A 26,225-nucleotide genomic window follows, 5' to 3' on the forward strand; every position below is an offset into this window, starting at 1 on the left:
TTTCCATGTTGATATATATGCTTAATTGAGAAGAGCTGGGAGTTCAAGGATGGGGTTAATTGACACAATATTAGGAAGAAAGTGGCAGACTTTGGACTGGAGACAAATTCACTGCCAATGAAAACTGTTACCGGTAGTAGTAGTCTACATAAAATGCTTGGCTGCTAGCTGACAGCAGTTCCCTGTGCCAGATTCCTGTGATGGAAGCAGTGTGGACCTGTGTACTTTCGTGTACATGGAGTAAATACAAAGAAATAAAAGCTCTTGTTGTTGCTGCTGTTAAAGAAAAGCTGGCATATATTTTAATTTTCTGCAGCTGCTCTTGCCAGGGCATGAAAAACAGCTGTGCACAATGAAGCACCTGTACAATAGAGATTCAGAAACTAGAAATAACTGAAAGAAAGTGCATTTTTTGATCATCTTTATTGTCAGTTTTTGAAACTTTTTTCTAAGAAAGACTTCCTTGACAGTCTGGAAAACAGCAGAGTACAGAATTTATCTGTGAGTTTTAATGAAACTAAATAGGAGGAAAAAACACCACTTGAACTTGCAGTCTTATTTTTTCTACCCTGTGAGATGACAATTGGGAAAATAATTTTATATTCAGTGGTAAAAGTCACTCAGTAAACTGCATCTCACTATATGTAATATAGAATTACAGAGTTTGTACTTCTATTTACCAATAAAAAAGGTCTTTTACAGCAAGTGCCACAAGGCTTCTGGGGAAAATGGCATACAAATTGAAATTGCTCTTACTTGCCATATTGTCTTCATTCCCATGCCATAAACATGGGCAAATTTCTAAAACTCTGAAAAGCCAAACCTCTTCTGGGTTTATGAACAACTTGATCCAGAAATGAGCAAAAGATAATGTAATTTTGAATGCCTTTAGCCTTATTTTCCTTAAAAGAGGCAAGGCCAGAGATTTGGGAGTACATGCTAAAAACTGGAAGCAAGTAGCTGTACCTTAAAAAAGAGTCCCATGTCCCTATACTAGTTTGATTCAGGAATAGAATTGTTATCAAGACATACATGAGGAATGGTGTATTTTTCTTTCATGGGGCTGCTCCGTTAAACACCAGTTACAACAGCTACTTATGACCACATCACTCATATATGTTTTTGCCAGAACTATAGTTGGCAGGCAGACATCACTCAGCACATAAATACCAGGCAACAGGGACTGTTTTATTGTTTGGCTGATGCAAAGTACAGCTGTGCAAGGTTGACAAAGCAAGCATTTCTTTGTGACAGTTCATTATGCAGATTCCTAATATTAGGGCTAATCCTGAGCCACATATTCAAGACAAACTTCTACTGCATATGTGCCAAATCAGTAAACGATCCAGGTTCAAACCAGTAAACACTTGGGTCTGAGCAACCCCTTTGAGGACCACAGGCAAAACAGAGCTGAATACTCTGAACTGTAGTCACCCATTTCATAGACTCTCTACCATCAATGTCACAAAAACCAGCAGACATCGGATAAAAATAAGCCTTTTTACTTTGCAACTTCACATTCCTAAGAGTATCTGTCCAGCACAGATGCTGAGTGTCACCTGTACAGGTTGCATTGTGATGGAACTGCTGCAGTTGGTTGCAGTCTTTTATGATAAAATTACTTTTAAAAAAAAATTGTACTAAATTAAATAACAGAACAGTGCTAGAAGAAATTAGGAGATGGAGGGTGGGATTTCTTTTCTGGCTACACACGGGGTTCTAACAGGAAAGCCCAAGTAATAAATAGAAATTATCCTCTGTCAGTAGAGTATCATTAGAAATAGCTTCAGAAAATTGCATATCTTATGTTTTTTGAATTAAGAATTCTTCAGCTTATTTAAACTGATTTTATTAGCCTTATTTACACAGCCATAACTGCTACTAAATAAACCAGTTATTTAGCCATAACCACTTGCTACAGCTAGTGTAAAAGAATGGCAACACTTAACTACATGGAAGTTAAATAAATGTCTTGTGAAGATATAGGATACTTTTTAAAAATGCCAGGTTTCAAGATTAACTTCTACAGAAAATAAAGCTTTTGTCTTATTTCTCCTTAAAAGCCCCTTTTTCCCCCTACCATCAGATGATTTTATGCACATTCATTCAATTTATTGGTTAATCTTTCAACAGTGATAAGAAACATTTCTCTCGCATGTGAGAATAGATCTAACATAAATTTGAAACATAAAAGTGGAGCAAATAACATCAGGCATTAAATAGAAACTTCTACAGTACATTCAACCTTGCAATTAAAAGAAGTTCAGGGTAGCATTGTTCACACACATCCTTAAAAACTAGCCTGTACCCTAAACCAGAAAGTGAGAGCAGCAAAACAAGAATTTGAAAGTGACACAAATGATACATTTTAAGAACAGGGATGGCAAAATGTTCTACTAGTACCCTGGGCTGTTGTTGTGGCAAGGAATGTAAAAAGGAATATGCAAACAATTCTAAAATATGTGTTCCCAGAACACACAGAAAGGGAAACACAACTAAAAGACAAGAAATTTTAGCAAGTAATAAGAAAAAATCATGTCTTTACATGACCTCTTAAGTCTCATCCCCAAGCATATAATTTTTTTAAAAGGAATAAAAAACTAGCTATAGAGTTAGAGGGTTACATACTTAGTTATACTTTCTCCTCTTATAGCATCAAATACATTAAGAGATTCTAATTTACTAATGAATTTTTAAATAATTTGTCATGATTTTTGTGATAGCTTTTTCTACTCATAAATCTAACACATCCTTAAAATATTCTCATATGCATTATATATCATTTTAGTTGCATGCATCTGTAAATGCTCTTTTCTAATAACTTAAAATATTTTAATTTATTGGAAAACTTTGAAATTTTCAGAATTCAAATGTAATAAGTGAATGATCATAGAATTAATCTGCTATCGCAATATTCATTGAAATTTATTATCTGTTAGCAAATACACTGAGTTCTATGAAAATCATAACCAGCTTCTCTGACTGACTTGTGCGCACCAGTACTCTGAACAAAATATTTCAGATTAAGAGTGAAGTGGCAGAGCTACAGCAGATGCCCGGAGAAGTGGAAAAACACATATGAATGTTTTTCCTGCGCTGCATCTTTCTGGAATTAAATATATAAAGTGCTTTCCCATGAACAATCATTTCATCCATCTTCAGTCCCGGAACGCAGAATATATACTTCTCCATAGTATGTGAATATCTCAAAATATCCATTATTATGCTGGAAAAATTCCATAAATACATTTTTCATAAGATTATATGGTACCTTATCTTTCTTGTGCACCTCGGCAGCAAGAATCACTGTAGCATAGTTACAAATAATTTCTTTCTCTGTAAATTTGCTGTGATTAATATTATTTGAACCTATAAATTATTTTTTCCCAGGATTCAAGTAAAACCTTCCAATCAGTGTCTGCTTGTTAATCTTCCACAGAAGAACTCACATTTAGTCGAAGACCAAATTAACATTATTTTGTGGGGGTTTTTCCCTGTTAAGTGCAAGCTTTTTGCTCCTTTTCGTTCCTTTTCCTGCTCACAATAACATCATAGTGCCTATCACAACTGGCAAAATGATGTTATATCCTTTAAATATCTTCTTGGAATTTCTCATTCTTGTTTTATTCATCAGTTCTTGTGTGATAAGTATATGAGTAACTTATTGCATAACCTTCTTGTGGATGGTTCAGATTATTTTCAGTGAAACTCAATTTCATTTAAGTTTTCTGTTCTGTCAAAGGTAATTATCAAACAATATTAGACACTTCTTAATGTTCCCTTGAAAGGATTAAAATTCTGTAGACACTTTTGATTCCAAAAGAAAGAAGTGTATTCTCAGAAAAAACAAACAAACAAACAAAAAAACCCAAACCAAACCAAGACCAAAAACAAAGAAAATAAAAAACTAAACTAAATGAAAACAAAAACAAACAAACCAACAAAAAAACCAAAACAAACAAACAAAAAAAACCAACAAACAAACAACAAAAAAAGACCCAGGACATTGATAAGACTTAGTAAATCTTATTTCTGTTTCTTTAGACATATGTATTTTATCTAGAATTATTTTCTTACCTTCTAATGCCTTCTTATTTTTCTAAGCTCTTTCTAGTACTGGTATCTATGCTGTTTCTTGGACACTTTCTTCCATTATACTCTATAGCCAATGCATCACATTGGTAAATTTCACTTGTAACTTAATGCAATAACTTTGAATAGCCTGTTTCTACTAGAACCGGTTTAGATGGAGCCAGAAATACAAGGAACACAGGTGACACTTTAAAAGAATAAAAGCCCTAATAAAGGTTTTAGAATTTGGTGAAAGATTAACTGAGTTCTTTACAAAACCTAATTTTTCCACAATTTAATAACAATACAGATGATTTTCATACTTTTTAAAGTATTTAAACTTGTTTCTGCATATTACACCTGTGCAAAATTGCAAATGTATCTAATGAAGAGGTGTTTGATCCCTAAAAGGCAAATTTTGTTATGCATTAAGTAGACTGAAAATGGTTCTTGCTCTAAGAAAATTTCAGGATTTTTATCATAAACAACCTATCAAATGTATAATTGCAAAGAATTAGGTAGTGATCTGAATAGGTACAATTGCTCAAAGCTGATTAACTGGCACCTGGGCATTGTTCTGACTGGCTTGCAAAGGTTCAAGTTATATCTGACATACTGACTGAAGGTAATGATATATGCTTCATTCACCAAAGAAACAAATGTTTTGTTTCCCTGCTCTGATTCCCTGCTTTTCGGATACCTGCAGTGGTATAATATGCACTAGTACTATTGTAAAACAAGAGTTTATTACATGGCTAAGTAAGCTGATCTTTGTAAAAGTGCACAAGTGCATTGAAATAAAATAAAAACTACTTAATGCAATCTTCTCTCATACAATTTCTTTCAAGGAGAACAGACACAGCCTGTTAAAATAACAAAGAATGTAGAGTTTCCATTCACATTCACAAAGTGTCCTCATTCAAACCCCCACTCTAAAGCTACCTTTCCTCTCCTCTCATTTTTCTTTGTGGTGGAGAAATGCGATTCCATGGAACCGACAGTGATTTTGTTTTATGTTAACTGGCAGAGCTTTTCGAGCCTTGCAGACCTGGTGACACTTAAATGGCCCACACTTTGGATTGTCTTGTTGTGTGGAAAAGGTAGATAAGGGGAGGAGGAGAAACATAAAACAGGTGGGCAAGGGCAAAGTGGCATTCACAAACGTTTCTTAGATCAGAGCCAGGTTGAGGATCATTTCTCAGATAAACAATTGCTGTATTGAAATTACATCACACGAGGTGTTATATTACTTATGAAGTCCTGAGAATTCTGCAAAACCTGGCAAGCACATCACATGGAAAAAGGTAAGATCTTCTGAACTTTTAGCCAGGAAATCAACAGAAACTAACATAGTTTAATGGTAATTAGTCTAATATGTGCTGCTTGTAGAACTGCTGCCAATAATACCATGTAGTGACTGTTGTAAAATGCCAGCTTCTCTGGCTTCCCTGTTAGGGATTAGGTGGAGGCTTTTAGAACTGTACTTGGCTTGATATTTAGGTCACTCCTGAAACTGCTTTATAAATTAATTTTACAGTGTATGAATGACAAGGTCCTGAACAATGTTAATTTTCTATTTATACTTCCATTTGCACCAACATTTTCTCTATTGTCCATTTGAGATCCCACTAAAAATGGCATGTTTTCCTTCTAATATCAGCATAGTGCTTTTGATGTATACCTGGCATATTGATACAATCAGATCAGAAAACTAAAAATAGGATCTAAATAAAAGGAAAGTTTGAATAATGTCTATACTCAGTAGCAAGTCACCATATTACAATAAATTTCAGCATATCTGAATAATTTGACTAAAAAATTTGTTTCAACTGCTTGAGCTAATATTTTGAGTCTGTGGCCCTCTGCCTTTCCCTGGCTTTCATTTTAAAGAATTGATAGACTTTTCCACTGTAGTCTATATTCTATTTTTTCATTGCTAGTTTCTCTCTGCCTACACTCATGCTGTTAAAAGGACAGACTCTGCACCAAACTCTGAGAAAGGGCCACAGAATGTGATCTAAGATGTGGATTTGTGACTGAGTGAGAAAGGGAAATAGGCAAGGTTACCATGGTTCTTGGATGCTACACTTCTTTGTGCCAAGCTGAGAGACTTGCATGACTAGCCTGGGGCTCAGGCTTCTACCATGACTGAAAAAGTACAGAGAAGTGTGTGTACTTGTATGTACTGCACCAGATTAAATATGCCTCAATATGCACAGTTACTCCTCCTAAAATTTAGTATCTTACAAGTGCTATGAGGAAAAATAAATTGAGGCATAGCAACACACTGAGAAGTTCTCAGATATTGTGCCACTGAAGGTCAAGAAAACGGCTACATTTGCTCACAAACACACTTTTACACAGTCTTTCGATTCAGAGCCAGGTAGAAAAAAATGCAAATTTATCCGTGGATTTTCTGCTTGCTAGCACCTGGCTATGCAATCAACAGTGCCAACAGACATTTATCCCTGTATTTAATTGCCATGTTTGTATCACATCCATACAATAATTTAGAGAGAATTCGGCTTACATTGTGCTTAATTTTTGTAACTGCTGTGATGGAGAGCTTAATTTTTAATGAACTAAATACGCATTTCACAAATGACATATTACTTCAGTTTTAAAAGTTTTTTACTCTCTTTGCAGTATATGCAGGGACTACCATCAGGCAATACTTCAAACTTCAATAAGAGGTAGTTTAATGAGATACAACAAATAAAAAATCTCATTTCAAAATTATCTCTTAATCCTTGTTAAATTACAGAAAAAAGTCTCTTTAAATGATGAAATTGTGACTAAGGACACACAGTAAACTGGGAATTGGGATAGTATCATTATCATGATCATCAGTAGCATCATTCAATTATTTATTTAGCCTTATTTTTGAAAGCAGTACCTCAAAGCACCCACATGGCATGGTGATATACAGTCTTTTCTAATTTAAGGTGATTTCACAAGGTTTTTTTGATCTTCTTAGATCTCACCAACTGTTATTTTGTACAGATCACCTGAAAGCAAACCAGCTAGACTAACAACTAGATACATGACCTAGCAATTAGTAGGTCAGCAGCTACAGCATACTGTGTTTATAAAGACTGCCTAACAAATAGCATTCTTAATAAACCTGACTCAGATATCACCAAGTACACTGCATAGTATGCCTCCAATAATTACCCACTCAGTAATTTTCCATACAGAAAAACGTTATTTATTTTTAAAGGTAGTTCAGATTCAGTTAATGGATTGAAAATAATCTCACATACTTACCAGATATGGATTTAATACTTTGAATTTTATGTGTACCCTGGCAGGCAGGCAGGCATACACACACAAACACAACCATGCTTTGTAGTGTATTATACTTCATGAAACAGTTATAAATAAATATCACCCAGTAAATAAATTCTCCCAACAGAAGCAGTGATGCACACAGCCCTGGGATGGGGCAGTGCACTTGGCCACACATGGGTTCAAACGCTGAGTTGCCTGCAGCATCTGGGAGCAGGTAGATCTGCAGCACAGCCAGGCTGACGGAGTTTACAGCCTGGCTCAGGGCATGCTCAGAGAGCTCAAGAATAGCGAGGCACCCCAGAGGGGCACAGCAACCCCCTCGGACTGGGCTCCCAGCCAGCGGGGTCCCTGCCGGGAGAGCCCAGGCACAGTCGTGCCCCTCAGGAGCAGGATGCACTCAGCCTCGGCTGCACCGTCTGTCATGGCAAGGAACAGTATCGCAGCCTGGCCCTCAAATATTTATGACTTAATTATCATTTAAAGTGTACTTTTAGGAAAGCTAACCACAAAATTATGCATTTCAGTGCTAGTTTCTGGACAAGCAAGCTGCTATAAAATTACACATCTCTCTTTCACAGGTCTCTTGCTTTGAATGCAAGGAAGGGAGAGGGAGGTATTTCTGGTGCTGCTTCTGGGACCGGCGTCAGCACTTCTGTCACCACCACCACCATGAGTAAGCAAAGATACAGGGCACACACACTGAAAAATGGCTTTGCTCCAAGTAGCACATTTCTTTCAAACACACACTCGGGGCTGAGAATATTGAAAAACGGTTACAATGTCTGGTTAATGTTTTGATCACCTCATATGGTCCCATATATAGCTCCTTTGTTGTGTACATTGGTGGCAGTATAACAAAGACTCTCAGAGATCCAAGAGTCATTAATTTTCATTGTTTTTCCCGTTGTCTAATTTTGATTATGCAAAATTTTCTTAAGAGAAACTGCTAAACAGCAATCATTCAAGGGTGGGTAGGCACAATGGGGCCACTTGTGAGGGTTTTTTGCTGGCAAAGTTCCTCTTGAAATCAGGTGAAGGAAGCAGTTGTTTTGTTTAGGAACTGAAATCAGTTGATTTTTGAGAAGCCAGACATTTTGTCTGAAAAGATGTCAAGCGGGTTAACTTTGTTGACATTAGAAAGTTTCGTCCTACACGATGGGGAATTTCATTCAAGTACAAAGTCCAAGACTTGGCCCAAAGATGTGTGAAACCAATAGATCCTTTTTCCTAGAACTTTTGATTGTAGATAATTTCAAAGTTCTTTAAACTCATTGTTCCAAAACTAAAATAAAACAAAATAAAAAAAGTTTCAATTTACAAAATATGATCATAGGGAAATGTTTAGGTGTGGGGGAATATATTGGAATTTGAGCAAGGCAGGTGAGAAATCAGCATGGCTAAACAAAGATCTGGTCCCCAAACTGAGAAGTAAGAAGGAAATGCACAGGCAGTGGAAGCAGGGACAGGTGATCTTGGGGCAGTACAGGCATATGTTTTGAATGTGTAGGGATAAGGTCAGGAAAGCCAAGACAAATGACTGGACAATAACTTGGAAAGGGATGTGAACAAGAAGGAATTCTATAAGTTTATAGTCAGAAAAGAAAGGTCAAGGAGAATGTATACTACTAATAAATGGAAGTGAACTTGTGGTGATGGAAACAGAAGAGGCTGAGGCTCAATGAGTTCTTCACCTCAGTCTTCACTGGCAGTCAGGATTCCCACATCTGTGAAGTCCCCAGATGTCTGGGTGGGTGTGGGAGGAGTGAAGTCCTTCCCACTGTAAGAAAGAAGCAGTTCCAGGATCAGCTGATGCAATGGAATAGACACGGTCCGTGGGATTGGAGGACAGGTATTCTAGAGGCAACTGGCTGATGTTGTTGACCAGCCACTCTCCATCACATTTGAAAAGTCGTGGTCGTCAGGTGAGATCTCTGTTGACTGAGAAAAGGGAAAATATTGCTCCTATTTTTGAAATGGGGAGAAAGGAAGATCAAGAGAACTACAGACCTCATGGAAGGCCATGAAGCAAATCCTCCTAGAAGATAGGCTAAGGAATATAAAAGACAAGAAGGTGACCCAAGACAGCCAGCACTGCTTTACTAGGGGCAAATTGTGCCTGATCAATCTGGTGGTCTTCTAATGGAAGATAAAGGAAGATCAACTGATGTTATCTACCCAGAATTCTACAAGACCTTTGCTATCATTCCAAATGATATCCTTACCTCCGAATTGGAGAGACATGGATTTGATGAACGGACTATTCAATGGAAAATCAATGGGCTGGATGGACACAGCTACAGAGTATAGTCACTGACTTTATGTTCAGGTGGTAGCTGGTGATGAGTGGTGTTCCTCAGGGCTCTGTGTTGGGCACAATGTTCATAATTATCAACATTCATCGATTACATAGACAGTGGGAATGAATGCACCCTCAGCCAGTTTGCAGATAACACAAAGCCAAGCTGTGCATTTGGCACAACAGAAGGATGGGATGCCATCCAGATGATCCCAGACAGACTTGAGAAGTGGGCCCATAGCACTTTGTGAAGTTCACCAAATCTAAGTTGCTGGATCTGTCAGGAAAATCCCAGCCATGGGTAGACTGTGAGAAGTCCTTGAGAGAAGCCCTGCAAAAAAGGACTTGGGGATTCTTGTGGGTTCAAACCTGGGCATGGCCCAGCCATGTGTGCATACAGCCCAGAAGGTCCACCACATTCAGAAGAGGTGTGACCAAGAGGATGAGGGAGAGAATTCTACCCCACTCCTTGCCCTTGTGAGACCTGGAGGGCTGTATCCAGCTCTGGGTCCTGAACATAAGACAAGGATCTACTAGAACAGGTCCAGAGAAGGGACCACAAAGATGATCAGAAGCCTGGACCATTTCTCCCATGAAGACAGGCTAAGAGAGTTAGAGTTGTCCAGCTTGCAAAAGAGAAGGCTGCCAGATCTCATTTCAGGCTTTCACTGTCTTACAGGAGCTTACAAAAAAAAAAGATGGAGAGGGATTTTCTATCCTGTCAGATAGTGACAGGAGAAGGGGCAATGTTTTTAAATTGAAAGGGGCATGTTTATATTAGATGTTAAGGAAAAATTCTTTACTCCAAGGTTGGCAGGCACTGGAAAAGGTTGACCAGTAAAGTTGTGGATGCCCAGCTCCTGGAAGAGCTCAAGGCCAGTTTTTAAGGGACTTTGAACAACGTGATCAATGAATGGCATCCCTACGAATGGCACAGGGAGGGTGAAACCAGATAATCTAGATAGAGGTTCTTTTCAACCCAAACAGTTCTAGGATTCTATTATTCCATGCAATGGATATTCAGAATAAATCAGTTACTTTTCTTCTCTAAGGTCTTGTCCCCTGATGGACTCATAAGCCCTCCACTAGCAGAGCTGGAAGAATTTTTATGCTGGATACAGCACTTTCCATTAATATAGAAATTTGGCACTTAACTGCTTTAATCACTCAACAGTTATTCTGAGAAATATGACTAACTGTGTTTCTGAGTGGCAGTGGCTGCACTGTGTCTGTGGAGAAGGCCACTGGGAAACCAGAGTAATGAAATTCAAAACCAAAACTGGACCAGTCTAACAATCTACTGTACAAATTCATGAACATTTTTCCTGCTGAAATAAGGGGTGAAGCGAGAGCAGAAATGAATGGCAGCAGACACTGCCTTAGCTGATATTGTCACCAAATTGAAGGAGGGCCAGCCAGAAGCTACCTACATACCTGCTGTTTAAACAGAGCTCCTCAAGGGGCTACAAATGAACTCTGTAGACCACAGTCCCCTGTCACCGGAAAAAAGCATCAGCTACCAGACTAAATGATGATTTAAATCCTTACATCTCAGCCTGCTCATTTCCACAAAGTTTCATAAGAAATCAGTGAGAGAAATGGTTGCAGAGCCCAGAATTCTTTGTCATCAGTTGCTGAAAGTCAGTGGAGTTTATATCAGAAAGTTTATTAATAGTTTTATATGCACATACCCACAAATCCAATCTAACATTAAATAATTAGCCGTTTCCTTTAAAAAAACAAACCATAGTTTTATTCCTAGCATTGTTTTACATAAGAAAAACACCCATCATGTGCACTACATTCTTATTTTTGCAGGTTTTACAAATCTAGAAAATAATTTTATAAGGGTGAAAGTGTCATGTTCCAACATAGCTTTAACCTGAAACTTAGACAAACTGGTGAAGAGCCACGAAGTGTGTTAAGCAGTAACCTGTTACATAAAACAGAGCATTCCCACTTGGAATTTAATAGCATGTATTGATAGTTAGATTTTTTTTCCACTTCCTTCTAGTAAACATAAAATGCCAAGGTGCTTTGGCCAGATACTGTGAGAGGGATTTATTAGTTTTTTAAAAAGGGAGTGTGGAAAGAGACAACAAAACCTTTTAAATATCGTTTACCTTCTTGACACATCTTCTCTTCCTAATAGTGTCTTCAGTGCCTCTGTAAGAGGTCTGCAAGCCATTCCTGCTTTAAAGGTACCTTAAGGCACTAAAAGGTGTGGGTAGAAGAATTTAAGTTTGTATTAAATTTACTTTAAAAAAACAAGTTGATGCTAGTTTATATTATTGAATAATGAAATGTGACATGTCAGAAGATGTTAAATATTTGTAAGAAGCTAGCATTGTTCTATGCACTTTCCAAATGGATCTATTATGTCTGAGAATTCTAGCTACTTATTTTAAGTGATAGGTGTCATTTGGCATCATGTGTCAAGGAAGCACCATGTGCTCCTCATCTGCCTTTTAAGAAGTTACAAATGACACCATTCATCTCATCACATGACAGACCTGTTGCTTCTTATCATTATATGATGTCTGCCTGTTGTAAATGTGGTAAAGATCCATTTTCCAACGTTCTCTTACTTGCATGCTTCATTTTAAATCAATGGGGAAATCTTCTGGAGGTTTTAAAAACACCTAACACTTTCTTCTTGAAGTCTATTCATTTTGTGCTGTGACCAGATAACAAAACAGTCTAAACACACAAACTGCTTTGAAATGTATTTCACTTTAGTTAAATATAAGCTAATGCCTTTCCTTATTGGTTTTATGTATTTTACTGCATTGAATATGGGAGTGCATTTTAGAAAAGCCTGAAAAACAAAAACATGAATGTGCACATGGAAGATTGTAGTCATAAGATAAATAATTGAAACATGTTGGGAAACTCTTTGTGAGATATAAGTGAATTCATTGTGCCCACTGGGATATTTACCAGATGAAAAGTGTGACAATGACAGTATCCTCGTTGTTTGGTACATAATTTAGAGTATTTCTAATGAATATTTCATGTAGTATCATTTGTGTATGAATTGTAAGGCATGTATATCAAGATTCACTAGGGGCACCGTCAAACTCCTCAGTTTGAAATAGGCACTTATAAATTACTTAAGGATATTGTAGGAAAAGGGATTAGTGTACATTCTTTTTTAAGCAAATCATTATGTCCCTTCTTGCGGACAATAAGCAGTTTTGCTTAGTAAAGGAGGAATACTCTGAAACAAAGAAAAATAAAATGCTCTCATTTTCATATTAACAAGCAACTTCTGTTCTGAAAAATTCTCTAGAATATTCTTAAAATAGATGTCATTAAAAAAACAAAAAGACCAGAAGTAATTTTCTTTAAATATGTAAATTTGTATTTTATGAAGCATGGGGAGTTTGAGAAGGTATTTTTAAAACCAGTTCAAAAGGAAGAACTGATTATTTATATCCATATCTATGCATCTCAAAAACCTAATTGAGAATAATTTCTCAATTATTCTTTTTAAGCTATACAAATATTTAAAAGTAGACTGTTTTTTCAGTCTTCAGAGTTATCAAACAGATTTATGGAAGTGAAGTTCATTTTACAAGCAATTGTTGAAAGATCAAGAGTATAAATACACTAACTAATTGAGAATGAAGAATTCAACCAGTTGTACCAAAGAGAGACTGTTGTCTCTTTCCAAATTATACCTAAGATAAAAAAACAGTATATATCTAATTCTACTTGTATCTAGTTGTCACTACACATATATCTGTACAAATCCTTTTAAAACTTTTATTAAAAATGAAGTTCTTGAATCACTGCAATTCGTCTTCATGAATATTCTGTTTTCTAAGATCCTGAATACCTGTCAAATCCAGTTAACTTTTGATATTTATGAGGTGCCAGAATTCCTGGAAATTTTTCATAATTGCAGTATCCATATTTAAAGAAACCTATTTCCCTCTATATTCTGCAAAACAAAGTGCACAGCTTTTCAGGTTTTTGCGAGTGCCTATGAGGATGGTCTTCATCTGTTGCAGAGCAGGGATCCCTAAAACTATGGCTTTATGAGCAAGGCCAATTTATATCTGTAAAACTTGTTTAAGCCTGTTTTTTTGGTTTTTTTTAATTTACTTGATACAACTATGCTTCCAGCAATGACAAGAACAAATTCTTATTCTGATAAAACTAAGCATGCCCCTGTCATTTCATTAATTAATAATACTTTTAGGAATTCTTTTTTTCATGTAAAAACCCCAATAAAAATGATAATTGGCATTATTTTTTTCCCCAAAACGTTTTAGGAGCTTAGTTGTAAAGTAAGCAAAACTTGATGTCTCAAATAATTGCCAAAAGCCAAGATTCAACAGCGCATGTTCTCGGTTTAAAGCACATATTTAAATCTGTTGAGTTTATGGGACTCAGATATCTGCTTAAGGACATGCTTCAGTCAATGCGTGGATTCCCACTGAAGTCTCTGGCCTTGCTCTTACAGTTTCAATGATGCCTCTTGGGCACAGTGCCAATAAACTCAATCTTGAATCCACTCAAGTCAAGAAGAACCCTTGTTACTGATTTCACTATGTACAGAATGAGGCCATGTGCGGGGAAGTGCAGCTCTCAGGTAGTGCTCGTTACACGGCAACATGCTTCGCGCTTTCCTCTTTCTTTTTTTTTCTGTCTGTAATCAGAGATGATAATTTACAGAGAGGGCTGTTGTTTTTCATGCTTTCTTTCCCCACAGTTTTAGCAGGAGGGAATGTCATTCTGTTTCTGACTCTTGAGGTTTCATGTGAATCATATTCTGCTGTACCTGGATATCTCTTCTACTTCAGTTAAAGCAACCCAAGAGGTTTGTGGCGGGGGGGGTCTTTATTTTTGTTCAAAGTGGCTTTAAGTTTAAAATGCATTTTAAATAATTCTGAATAATTTTAAAACTTTATCCTAGTGTCAGTGAAACTGTCTATAGAGATAGTTCGAAATTATAAAGTAGTTGCAGTGTGTATATAAAAAGCTGTGACCTCTTTCATTTAAAATGAAGAGTCCTGTATATTCCTTAGCAAAGCAGTTGCTTGTCTTGCTTTTTGACAATCCTGTTCTAACCACTATTTTTTTTTTTTTAATTTTTCAAATATGTCATGTTTTTAGTTTGCAGCATCCAAATCCATTCATTGGTGGGGCCTTTTACGATACTGGTTAAGTTTTAATCTCATGTTGAGCTTTCATCTCCATATCTCTCTCCTTATTTATAAAGTGTGGTAACATCTTCTGTGAGGTTTATATGAATTAACTAGCTAGAACACATTTGTCTGTCTGTGTTAAATTCTGTTGAATTGATTCCAGCTTTGTTTAAAAGTGCAGGTAAGCAAGGAAAGTGATCATTATTATTTCTGCATGTTAACAGTCAAGTTCTTTGTACTTAAAAATTTTAAATTTTAAAGACAATACTCCAATTATGTGCTTGATTCTGTTTTAAAAAGGTTTTTCAGATTTTGTCTACTTTTTTAAAGGCAAGATAAAGTAGTAAAATGGCTACTGATACATCCAGTATCAGAAGACACTGGAAAATCAAAGTGCTGATCAATATCAAGGATTTTAGCTCAAGTTCTGTAAAATCTCCTGCCTTGAAGCAACCAAAGCCATAATTTCCTGAATGATGAAGGGCTGTGAAATGCTGCTTCTGCAAGTTGAAAAAAGCCATTTAAACAGGAAAAAAATTGTTCGTTCTAATTTCTCACTGCAACTGCTCTTGTCAATGTCGCTATGTTCTCATAGTAACATTATGTATGAACCAATACACGAAGTTGCTGTTTATCTGAAAATTCTTATGCCTTTTAAAAGCCCAAAATTTAGCTCTACTGCAAGTAAAAACAACATGGCTTTAATAGCATATATGACAGCAGTTAAATAAACACAGCTACATTGAAACATTTGGCATAAAATTTTAAGAAAATAAGAAATCTTATTCAAAGGTGAAAATATCTGAGTACAATAAGAAGTGAAAAAATACAAAAGGATGTGCAAATGGATAAGAACCCTCAGATTAATATCTACAGAAAGTGGTCTTCAATATCCAGTTCATTAAACTTCATGAGGTGCTGCCTATGTTGTTATCAAAACTTCAGAGTACTCAATGAGTCAAAGTTTCACCTCACATCTTCTCAGCAGTGAAAATGCTCCCTGTCAGAGTTTGCACAGTGGAAAATCTTTTCAATTCCACACACATTGGAGGCCTTTTGCTCCAAGACGCTATAATATGTGAATAGCTGTTTGTACTTACTACCAAGTGAGCAAATTTTCAGACAGGTTAAATCTTATCCAGAGATTCTCCAAGTAGTTCTGAAAAACTCTGTAAATTAATGATTTCTTCATTTTCTCAGGGATCTTATAAACAGCTAGGAGACCATCCAGTACCAAAGTACTAAAAAGTAACAGAACACAAAAGTATAAATGATACATATGTATTATTGCTTAATCTTTCTTGGGATTCCTGTCCATTTTTTCTCCTAATTTTTGAATTTTGTTTCCTATTTAGAGATATGTACTTATAGAGTGTATTTTGTGAGCCCCTGAGGTTGCAGAGTATAAATCCAACAAGAGTGTTGTATGACTAATACTAAATTCCTTTTATAACTGGTCATCTCATAGATATGATTGATGCCTTCTAATTATTGTATTCAAAGTCTTCCATGTGGAACATCATAAAGTAGTTTATATGGGATAATCTGACTTTTTGAAGTGTGTAATATCTGGGGCTGCTAAGGAGCACTAATAATTGGAAGATACTCTGCCAGGGCCTGATTCAAGTTAAAAGGGAATGGGTGATCTTAATGAAAACAGTGAAAACTAAGGGGTTTAGTGATCTTTTGATAGGGGGAAGAAAGAAATCTAAACCACAAAAGACAGAGGAATCTCAGAGGAAGCTTCTGGCCACTTGCAACAGAATGTTAATAGCTTCATGTCACTTTAACTCTGACAGCTCTGAAGTGAAAGGCCACTAATCTCTGTTTGTAATGTTCACAATTGAAGAGAAAAAGTAAGTATTCTTACTTAAGCCACGGATAAGTATTAACAGTCTGGAAATGAAGGGAATGTTCTGTAACTTATTTTAGAGTCAACAAATACCTCTCCCCAAAGCCTTGGAAAATGTATATTTTTCTTTCTTTTGTGATAGCAGAGGTGATTTAAATGGAACATTGGTTTCAAGTGCTTGGTTCACAATTCACCATCTTTACACAGAGAAGGTTAGCCTGCTACAAATTTCAGGTAAAAATTATAATTCGTGTTTACTAGAATGGCTTAGGAATCATCTGAGTACAGACTTACTCAAGGTATTTTTGTTTTTCAAAATTTGTTGCTTTTAAACATTATCTAGGAAAAAATTGCTGAGAATGTCTTGACTCAAAGTCAGGAAAAATATTTAAAAATTAAAGTAGCTACAAAAGGTGTGATTACTTACTATTTTTTTTCATCATTTCATTCATAAGCATTTGGGTTTTTCATTTTTTCCTATTGTTTGTATGAAATTCTAGTCATAATAGATACTCCCTAAGGATTTCCTGTACACACTTCATATACATCCCTTAAGATTTCTTATAGAAATCTCAGACTTCTGTATAGCAACACACAGTACAATTTATCTAAGAGTACTGCATGTGAGAGGCCAAACTCTGTTTTTGTCCAAGAATCCATCAGCAAGTGAATATCCTGTAAAAGAAAGTGCACTGCTATTTTATTCCTTTCAATATTAGACCATTTCTAGGCTCAGAAGTGGTCCAAGAGTTACATTGCTGAGCATATATTTAAAGCAAGGTGATTTGAGCTAATAATTTTAATAATAGCATTTTAAATTAATAATATGAGAATCTAGAAACTTATATTGTTTTAAGCTTTTTTATCTTGCTTTATTCTCCTAAATGTTTGCTTTTCCCATTCACGCCTAACCAACTAAATTCTCATCTGCCTCTGAAAGTTGATTATGTTCATATGTATAAATATACCTGCAGCAGGCATATATAGCTGTTTATTGTATAATACCAAATCCTTTGTTCTTTGGATTTATATTTCTGTTACTTGATGTTATCACCAGTCTCATAATTATAGCATTAGAACAAGTTTGACATTTCTTTAACTCTAGATGGATATATTATGTCTAAGTACATACATTTGAATGGGCAGCAAACTTCATACACAAAATTCAGTAAATTCATATTTCTTGTCAGAAAGTCACATGATAATTTCCTTTTTTAGTGATTAACTAAGGATTTTTGACTTCTTATATTGTAAAATTCCAGTTGGATGAAAATTACAATTCCAATAAAATACATAAAGATCATATTATAACATTTTTATATGTCTAAAACAACATTACATACACATTGTATATGTAAGATGCTTGGGTTTGCAAGCATGTTTTTCCCTTTTCATATTAAAAAAATCAACTAGCTTTAATGATGTTCTACCTATTTTTTGTAATCAATGTAATATCAGGTTCCAGATGTTGTAGATCTGATTGTTCCATAATAATTTCATAGGTTAAAAAAAACCCCAAACAAACAACAAACAAACAAAATCAAAACAAAACCAAAAATAATTAAACAAAAACAAATAAAGCAAAAGCAAACAAAACAATGACAAAAAAAACAACTAAACAAAAAAACCCAAAACCAAACCGAAAAACAATCCCCCAACTCTCCACTCTCCCCCCTCCCCACTCCAAAATCAAATACATACACATAACCAAAAAAATATTTTTCCTTGTTTTCTGGGGTTTGGTTATTTTTTTTACCTTGCATGCATTTCTGAACACTTTAATTGATAACACTGAATACAGAAAATCATAGATTTCTCTGTAGAAACTTCAATAATTTCCAGATTAATCATTTCAACAGAGGTTTTCTCAGGGACTAAGTCAATAATTTTTATTTCTTCCATGCCTTTACTTCCTTCAAAACTATGGAAAACATAGGCATTCAATATATTCAATGAATTTTTCCATTAATTGTAATTATTCAAGCCAATTGCAACAAATTTAGAGCTTCATGCAGATTTAATGTGTTTTTCATTTTTAATTTTTTTTAACTAAATATATTTAGCTTTATATAAAAAGGTAATTTAAATATCTTCTAACTAAAACTAAACAGTGTTTTAAAAATTCCTCTTTCCCTAGGTCAGACAAACAAGTAGTGAACAAATTGTTGTCAGGTGAAATAGCCCCTGTTTTGGTGGTATTTTTTCTTTTGCTGAACATTCCATTACCAGAAGATGACAATAGCTGAAAACTTGCTACAATGTGCTAATATATTTATAAAGATATTAGTTTATATTTTACAGCTTCCTTTTACATGCTTGTTCAGCTTGTCAGGACAATTGCTTTTTTGCAGTAGTAATTTTTCTAGATGTTAGATGACCAGAGACATAGAGGGATATATGTTTAAATATGATGCCCATGTATGTATTTTAAATAGGGTCACATTTTCTAACGACATTACAGTTTTTCCTGATAATTTTTTTAATTTATCTTCCTATCTATGAATTATTTGAAACACGCAGAATCTTCAGTCAGGAAGAATTAATTTAGTATAGTGTATGAAAAATTGGACGTATTTTATAGTAGTATTGTTATAATGATACGTTAAGGGCTGGTAAATCATATACACTTAAATTCTTACATCCAAAATCTATGTACTGTAATTGTTCTGTAAGTTTTCATGAAGAGTGCACTGATATGTTAAATAGCAACTGCATTCACTTAGCTTGATTTTATGACAATTATCCATGTAAAGGGTTAAATTTCAGAAATAAGCTAAATTCTTTTATTTGTTCAAATTTCACTTATTGTTCTTTTTTTCCTTTCAGTCCTCCTTTGCTTCATTAGATGCAGTAATATCTCCCTTGCCTGTGACAATTTCCATTAATATCTCAAAGGCAGCTATTAAGTATCATTACAAGAGAAGATTATAGAAGGATACCACATACAATAAACTGAAGATAAAGACAATAGTCACATTTTCATTTGTTTCTTTGTTCTAAAAATGTAAATCAAATTCCATGCACTTTCAAGCATTCTTTGCTCTGCTTGTGCATTCTAAGTGCTCTAAAAAGAACAACCTTCATGGCCAAATAAATTAATCTGTTAAGATTACCTAAACAAAGAAAATACTGCTTCTGTCAGAGATTTTTTTCTGGCCTGTGGCCCCCCAGAAGAATAACTGTCAGGAGAAAAAAAAGAAATTATTTCAGGTATATATTTTTTTTTAAAAATAGGGGAATTTAGTTACAGATGTATTTTAATAAATCTCTTTAAAAGTGAAGAACCACTCATAAAGTGTTCTGCAATAAAAGCCAGACTGTGACACCATATAAATATTTGGTCAATCAGCTTTTAAAAAATTATCTAAACATATCTATGGGAATTTAATTACAGCTAAAGGTCATTCCAATTCTGAACACTATGAAAGAAAAACTGAAATCACAAACTTACTGCACTGGAAATTTTTAAATCCTTACTGTATGAATCCTCTGAGCCAAGATGAGTTGTATATCTTAAGAGAAGTTAGCAGACATGGAAGCATTGATTCTTTTCCTGAGGTAGAGAACTGAGCAAATGGGGATAAACAAATTGGACATGGATGTAGGCTTAATCCAACTAGGTTTGGATGCACTATGATTCGGTGTAAGCCCTTTGGAGGCAATGGGAAGTGAAAGTCAACCCAAGCGCAACTTAAGTTACCCAAAATAAAGGAATATCAGTCCTGTCCAAGGCTCAGTGCCCAGGAAGGTTATAGAAGAGATTATCTTGAATGTGATCACATAGCACACACAGACAACCGGAGGATCAGACCCAGCCACCATGGGAATGAGAAAGGCAGATCCTGCCTGTGTAACTTGATCTCCTTCTGTGACCAGGTGAGGGAAAGGCTGTGGATGTTGTCTACATGCACTTCAGCAAAGCTTTTGATACTGCTTCCCACAGCATTCTCCTGGAGAAGCTGGCAGCCCATTACTTGGACAGATGCACCCTTCATTGGGTTAAAAACTGCCCAGAGATGGCCAGGCCTGGAGGGTGATGGTGAATGGGGTTACATGCAGCTTGTAGCTGGTCACAAGTGTGGTTCCCTAGGGCTCAATAATGGCTCCAGTCCTGTTCGTGTGACTATTGATCTGCTGGAGGGCAGGAAGGCTCTGCAGAGGGACCTGGACAGGCTGGATCACGGGCTGAGGCCAATGGTGTGAGGCCCAGCAAGGCCAAGTGCCATGTCCTGCTCTTGGGTCACAACAACCCCAGGCAGCCCCACAGGCTGGGACAGAGTGGCTGGAAATTGCCCAGTGGAAAAGGACCTGGAGGTGCTGGTGACAGCAGCTGAACATGAGCCAGGGTGTGCCCAGGTGGCCAAGAAGGCCAAGGGCATCCTGGCCTGGATCAGCAATGGTGTGGCCAGCAGGAGCAGGGCAGGGATTGTCCCCCTGCACTGGGCACTGGTGAGGCCACACCTCGAGTGCTGTGTCCAGCTCTGGGCTCCTCACTGCAAGAAAGACATTGAGGTGCTGCAGTGAGTCCAGAGAAGGGCAATGGAGCTGGGGAAGGGTCTGGAACACAAGTGCTGTGAGGAGCAGCTGAGGGAGCTGGGGGTGTTTAGCCTGGAGAAAAGGAGGCTCAGAGTGACTTCATCACTCTCTGCAGCTGCCTGAGAGGAGGTTGTGGCCAGAGTGGCCTGGCCTGCTGTTCTCCTGGGCAGCCAGTGACAGGATGAAAGTAAATAGGCTCAAGCTGGACATCTTGAAGAATTTCCCCACAGAAAGAGTTGCCAGGCAATGGAACAGACTGCCCAGGGAGGTGATGGAGTCAGAATCCTTGGAAGTATTCAAGATATTACTCAGTATGGCACTTAGTGCTATGGTTTGGTTGATATGATGATATTTGGTCAAAGGTTAGACTCAGGGACCTTTGAGGCTTTTTCCAACCTTATTGGCCCTATGAATCTATGATTCTATAAAATCAAAATCGCCTCACAAAGGTATCTGACTTTCTCTGCTAATTGTATTGGGAGATGGCATGTGCCATCAGAAGAAATATAGAATTCAATAGGTAATGTGTTCCTGAATAATTTCATGATCTCTGTGTGTAGACATAGGATATAACAAATATAGTTAGAAAATGTATATGCAGATATCTCTTTTCCAGATGAGAATAAAATCTCTGACATATCACCATCTTTTCTGCCAACCAAAAATACTTTTTCTCCACAATGGAAAATTTCCACAAAGACATAGTATTTTTGGTAAAGCTGAAAAAAGATGGTATTTATATGGGAGATGGAACAAGTGACTTTGACACCTTTCAGACTGGCCAAGGAGAAATACTAAGTTTTCATGCTACAACTGCAATCTGATCTCTTTTGATATCATGGAAGCTAGATATAAACTATTTCCCCAGGTTTGACTTTTGAATAGACTGTGTCTCCCAAGGGAAAGTTTTTTCTATTTCTTCCAGCCATTGTGATTCAGTGTGGGAGTACCTTATCCATCATACCACAGAGAGCGTAGACTGACGCAAGAATCTGCCTCTCTGAAGGAAGCAGTTACATAACGGATGAAAATAATGTTTCTGAATTTACTTACACATTTTTGTGTAAAAATCTCGTGTGCTTGATCATTCTGATCAAGATGAAGAATGGAGAAGGAATAAATGAATGACAACACTAGTGTTTAACAGTCTTGGTTGAGCAGCAAAATAAGTTGTCTGATTTTCTGAAGTGCTAAATGTCCAAGGGCTGAGATTGAACCAGTGGTTTTGTACTTGAAGTAGCATCTGTCTGCATGTGATATATGGACATATGTTATACCTCCCTCCAGAGTGTACTTCTGACTGGTGCTCCTTGCTGCTCCAGGCAAAGTGGAGCTGACTCTTGTTCTCTTTGTTGTTGCAGCTCAAAATGAATACAATTACACTTTGTACCAGAATAAGATCTTTTGTGTTCTTCCAGACAAGGAGGCATATCCAGGTCCTTACACAACAGCAAGTGGCTATGAATTTTTTACCTAAAATGAAAACACAGCAGGAGTGATCATATTTGCTAGAATAAGAACTAGCTGTTAAAATCATTACTAAGTTACATTTGATGAGCCAGGTGCTTTCAATCTCTCCTCAGTGATGACTAGTTAGGTGAGGCTTCATCTCTGCTCTTCTCAGCAGCCATCAGTCCAATACGTCTCGGCCAGTCCCATAATGATTTCAGAGCCAAAATAATTTTCAGCCAGATACAGATGAAATCAGCTTCAGTGCTCTAATAATAAATAGTTAGCATTTTTGAAGTAGGTTCAGCCGTTCATTAGTAGCTCAGAAATTGCAAGACTAGAATGTCAAAGGTGTTATTTCTGCCATTGGGGTCCTCAAATAATCTTGCGTAGAATTATACCACCCACACTGTCAGTACTATGGATAAGATGCTTTCACTTAGAGTACAAAGGTGAGTACTCAGTGAAAAAAATGTTCACTGAGTATGTAGTTACAATAGAAACATCACTTCATACAGATTTTCAATTTCAAACTAGAATTTAATAGACCAAGGCCTGCAGTCAGTAATCAAGAATCACTTAAATAACTGGCTAAGTCAAACCATTTGTGCTTCTTATTCAGCTGTCTCAGCTACTTATTTTCAAATAAATAAAAAACAAACAAACAAACAAATAAAACAAACAACCCTCAGGGCAATTCAACTTTCTGTTTTAATTACAGAACCTAGTTTGTATCAATTATTATTATTTTGAAGAGCAAGGCATCACTGAACATTAAGTGGTCTCTCTCTGAGAGGGAGAGAAAGACAGGAAAGAGTTTTCTTATTGTCAGGTGCATCAGGTCTGCAGGGAACAATTCCCAGATATTTCATCCAAGAAGGAAAGGTGTGGGATGAACAATAAAATTTCTGGCTCTTGCCCAGGCTTCTTAGTGCAGAAAGTCACCATGTAGTTCAGACACTGTGTTAGCATCAGCCCATTCTGGAGAAAGACAAGTTAAGGATTTAGCTGGCGAATTCGAAAAAACAAATTTAAAATTCCTTTCACTGTCTTGTGGCACTTATCTGTGCAACAGAAAACTGGAATAAGGGCAGCAGAGTTGTTGTAGCAGGTGTGCAGGAGGGAGAGGGCAGAGGAGGGTGGCAGCCAGAGCTGTGGCCCACAGGAAGCTTGGCAGTGGGGACAGTGTGCCTGACACCACCGAGGAGCTGCAGCCCTTCACGCATATCCCCTGTCCTGCTTTGACCCAGCACAGCACTCTTTTAATCAAACTCTTCAGGAAAGTAGGGACCTTGTAGTGCTGGAGGACCAACATTTATCACACTATTTAGGTGACATATAAATGGAAAGAAGAAGCCTAAATTTGGGTAAATGATGAATTTAACTTTACAGATGCACGTATTTTTTGCAGGGCTTAAGGTATGCTACAGAGTGTGGGCTAAGTTGATCAAATTTAACCAGGGCCATGATGTTCAGACCTTTTACTAAACTCACTCATTTTAATGGCTTTGGTTTAATATGTTGTAGTTAACTTTCCATGTTGCAGCTTTGTTTACAACTAAAAGCAGTGATGACAAGATCCTGAGATCCTCAACTGCCTCCGTAGGTGTACACTTGTACCTCTATGTTAGGTTAACCCTGGCTAATGACCAAACAGCTCCCCAGGTGCTCCCTCACTGCCCCTCCTTCTCAGTAGGTCAGAGAAAAAAACAAGAGGAAAAGGTCATGGCTGCGATAAAGTCAGGGAGATCACATACTAACTGCCATCATTGGCAAAATGGATTGAACTGGGATGAAATTAATTTAGTTTTTATCCAATTAAAATGGATCTGGATGGTGGGAAATTAAGGCACAAATTAAAAAACACCTTCCTTCCACTTCCACCACTCTTCACAGGCTCAACCTCATTCCTTCATTTGAAGCTCGTCGGCCTCCCCTCAATGACTGGTGCAGGGGGATGAGGAATGGGGCCTTTGGCCAGTTCATAATAGCTCTTTGCTGCTGCTCCTTTCTGCTCACTCTTTTCCCCTACTCCTGGGTGGTGTCTCCATGGGCTGCTGGGCACTATTTGCTATGGTGTCTGCAGCAGTGTCTCTTTACTGTTCTCAGGGCTGTTTCTCACCCATTTTTTTCTCCTTATTTCTCTTTCTCTCTCCTTTTATTGCTCTTTCATAAGTAAACTTTCCCAGACACACCACATGTATGACTGTGGGGCTAAGCTGTATCCAGTGGCAGGGTGCTTCAGAGCATGAATGGACATGCCAGCATGGGATAGCCCCAAACTTTTCCCTCAGAGGCCAGTCCTGTAGCCCATTGATGTCAATACCTGGCCACAGCCATCCCATGCCATCTCCTACTTCCAAGACACTGCTATCACCAGCAGGCAGTGCAATATGCAGGGTATGGATGTCTCTGCTTTACTCTGTAATTCATGCTGCCTCTCTGTTTAAACTGATCATTATGTCAGGAAAGACAAGTGGAAGGAATAAATAATAGGAACTGCACAAGGAAGCAAAGCAACAGACTGAATGGTGCAAGAATACTCTTATTTTCCTTATTCTACCACAATTCCCTTCTCAGTTTTACAAGAGGATGGTTCTTCTGATCCTCACCATTTTCTTGACCATCTCTTTGGTTTAACTCTATCAGTGACTGAACAGTGCTTCCACAACAACTATTTTTATTTTGAGTTTGTTTCACTACAACACTGTTTAGCAGTCTTGCACCCATCATCTAATAGATGAAATAAAATGTAACAGTTCCTCAGCCTTCTGAGCATCTTCAAGGAAACAACCAACAACCATCATACTAATGTATAAAATAGCTGTATTTCAAATCCATTGCCTTCTTATTTTGGCAGAAAACACACAAACATACATGAACAGAATATACCTTCTCAGAGAAATGCTCAACAAATTTTCAAATACTTATATCATTTATTGTCTTTCATGCACTTCAGTACCTTACACACATCATATATACAGTGTCTTTGCTCAAAAAACAAACACTCTTATGTCTCACAGTAATTCAGCACTCTGAATATATTTTTAGTAAATCATACAGGATTCCAAGTAGATAAATATAACTTTAGCAGTTTCTCTTGGCTGCTCAGCATTGTTGTAACTCAGATATTTGGACATGAGCAGAAGCAAAACTTTGTGTGTTTTGGAAGCCTCAGGCACCTGCAGTGCTTGTCAATCCCTGTGGGTTTTAGCAGGGATTATTAGTGATCCAGCACTGGAACTGAATGTCTGCATTGCTTTTAAAGCTGAGATATCAACATTCCTTTCTTTAAAATCTGATCTTCAATTCAGTCATACACCTAAAAGAAATTTATTCTATGTGTCCTCTAACGTGGAATATTGTGATTAAGGACAGAGAAAAAAAAGCCATATTTCTTTTCCAGCACAACATTGAAGAAAATGAAAATCCAGTCAGAATGAAAAGGTCAAGTTGAAAAAAAATAACAAGAATTACTTTTTATCTGAGGTTAAAATAATCTAAGGAACTTGATTTGTTGCTTCCAGCCTCTATATAAGACAGGCAGAATCATTAGTACTTTGAAATTAGTCTG

Source organism: Lichenostomus cassidix, chromosome Z (genome assembly GCF_008360975.1).
Source record: "Lichenostomus cassidix isolate B80296 chromosome Z, HeHo_3.0, whole genome shotgun sequence".
Classification (NCBI taxonomy): domain Eukaryota; kingdom Metazoa; phylum Chordata; class Aves; order Passeriformes; family Meliphagidae; genus Lichenostomus; species Lichenostomus cassidix.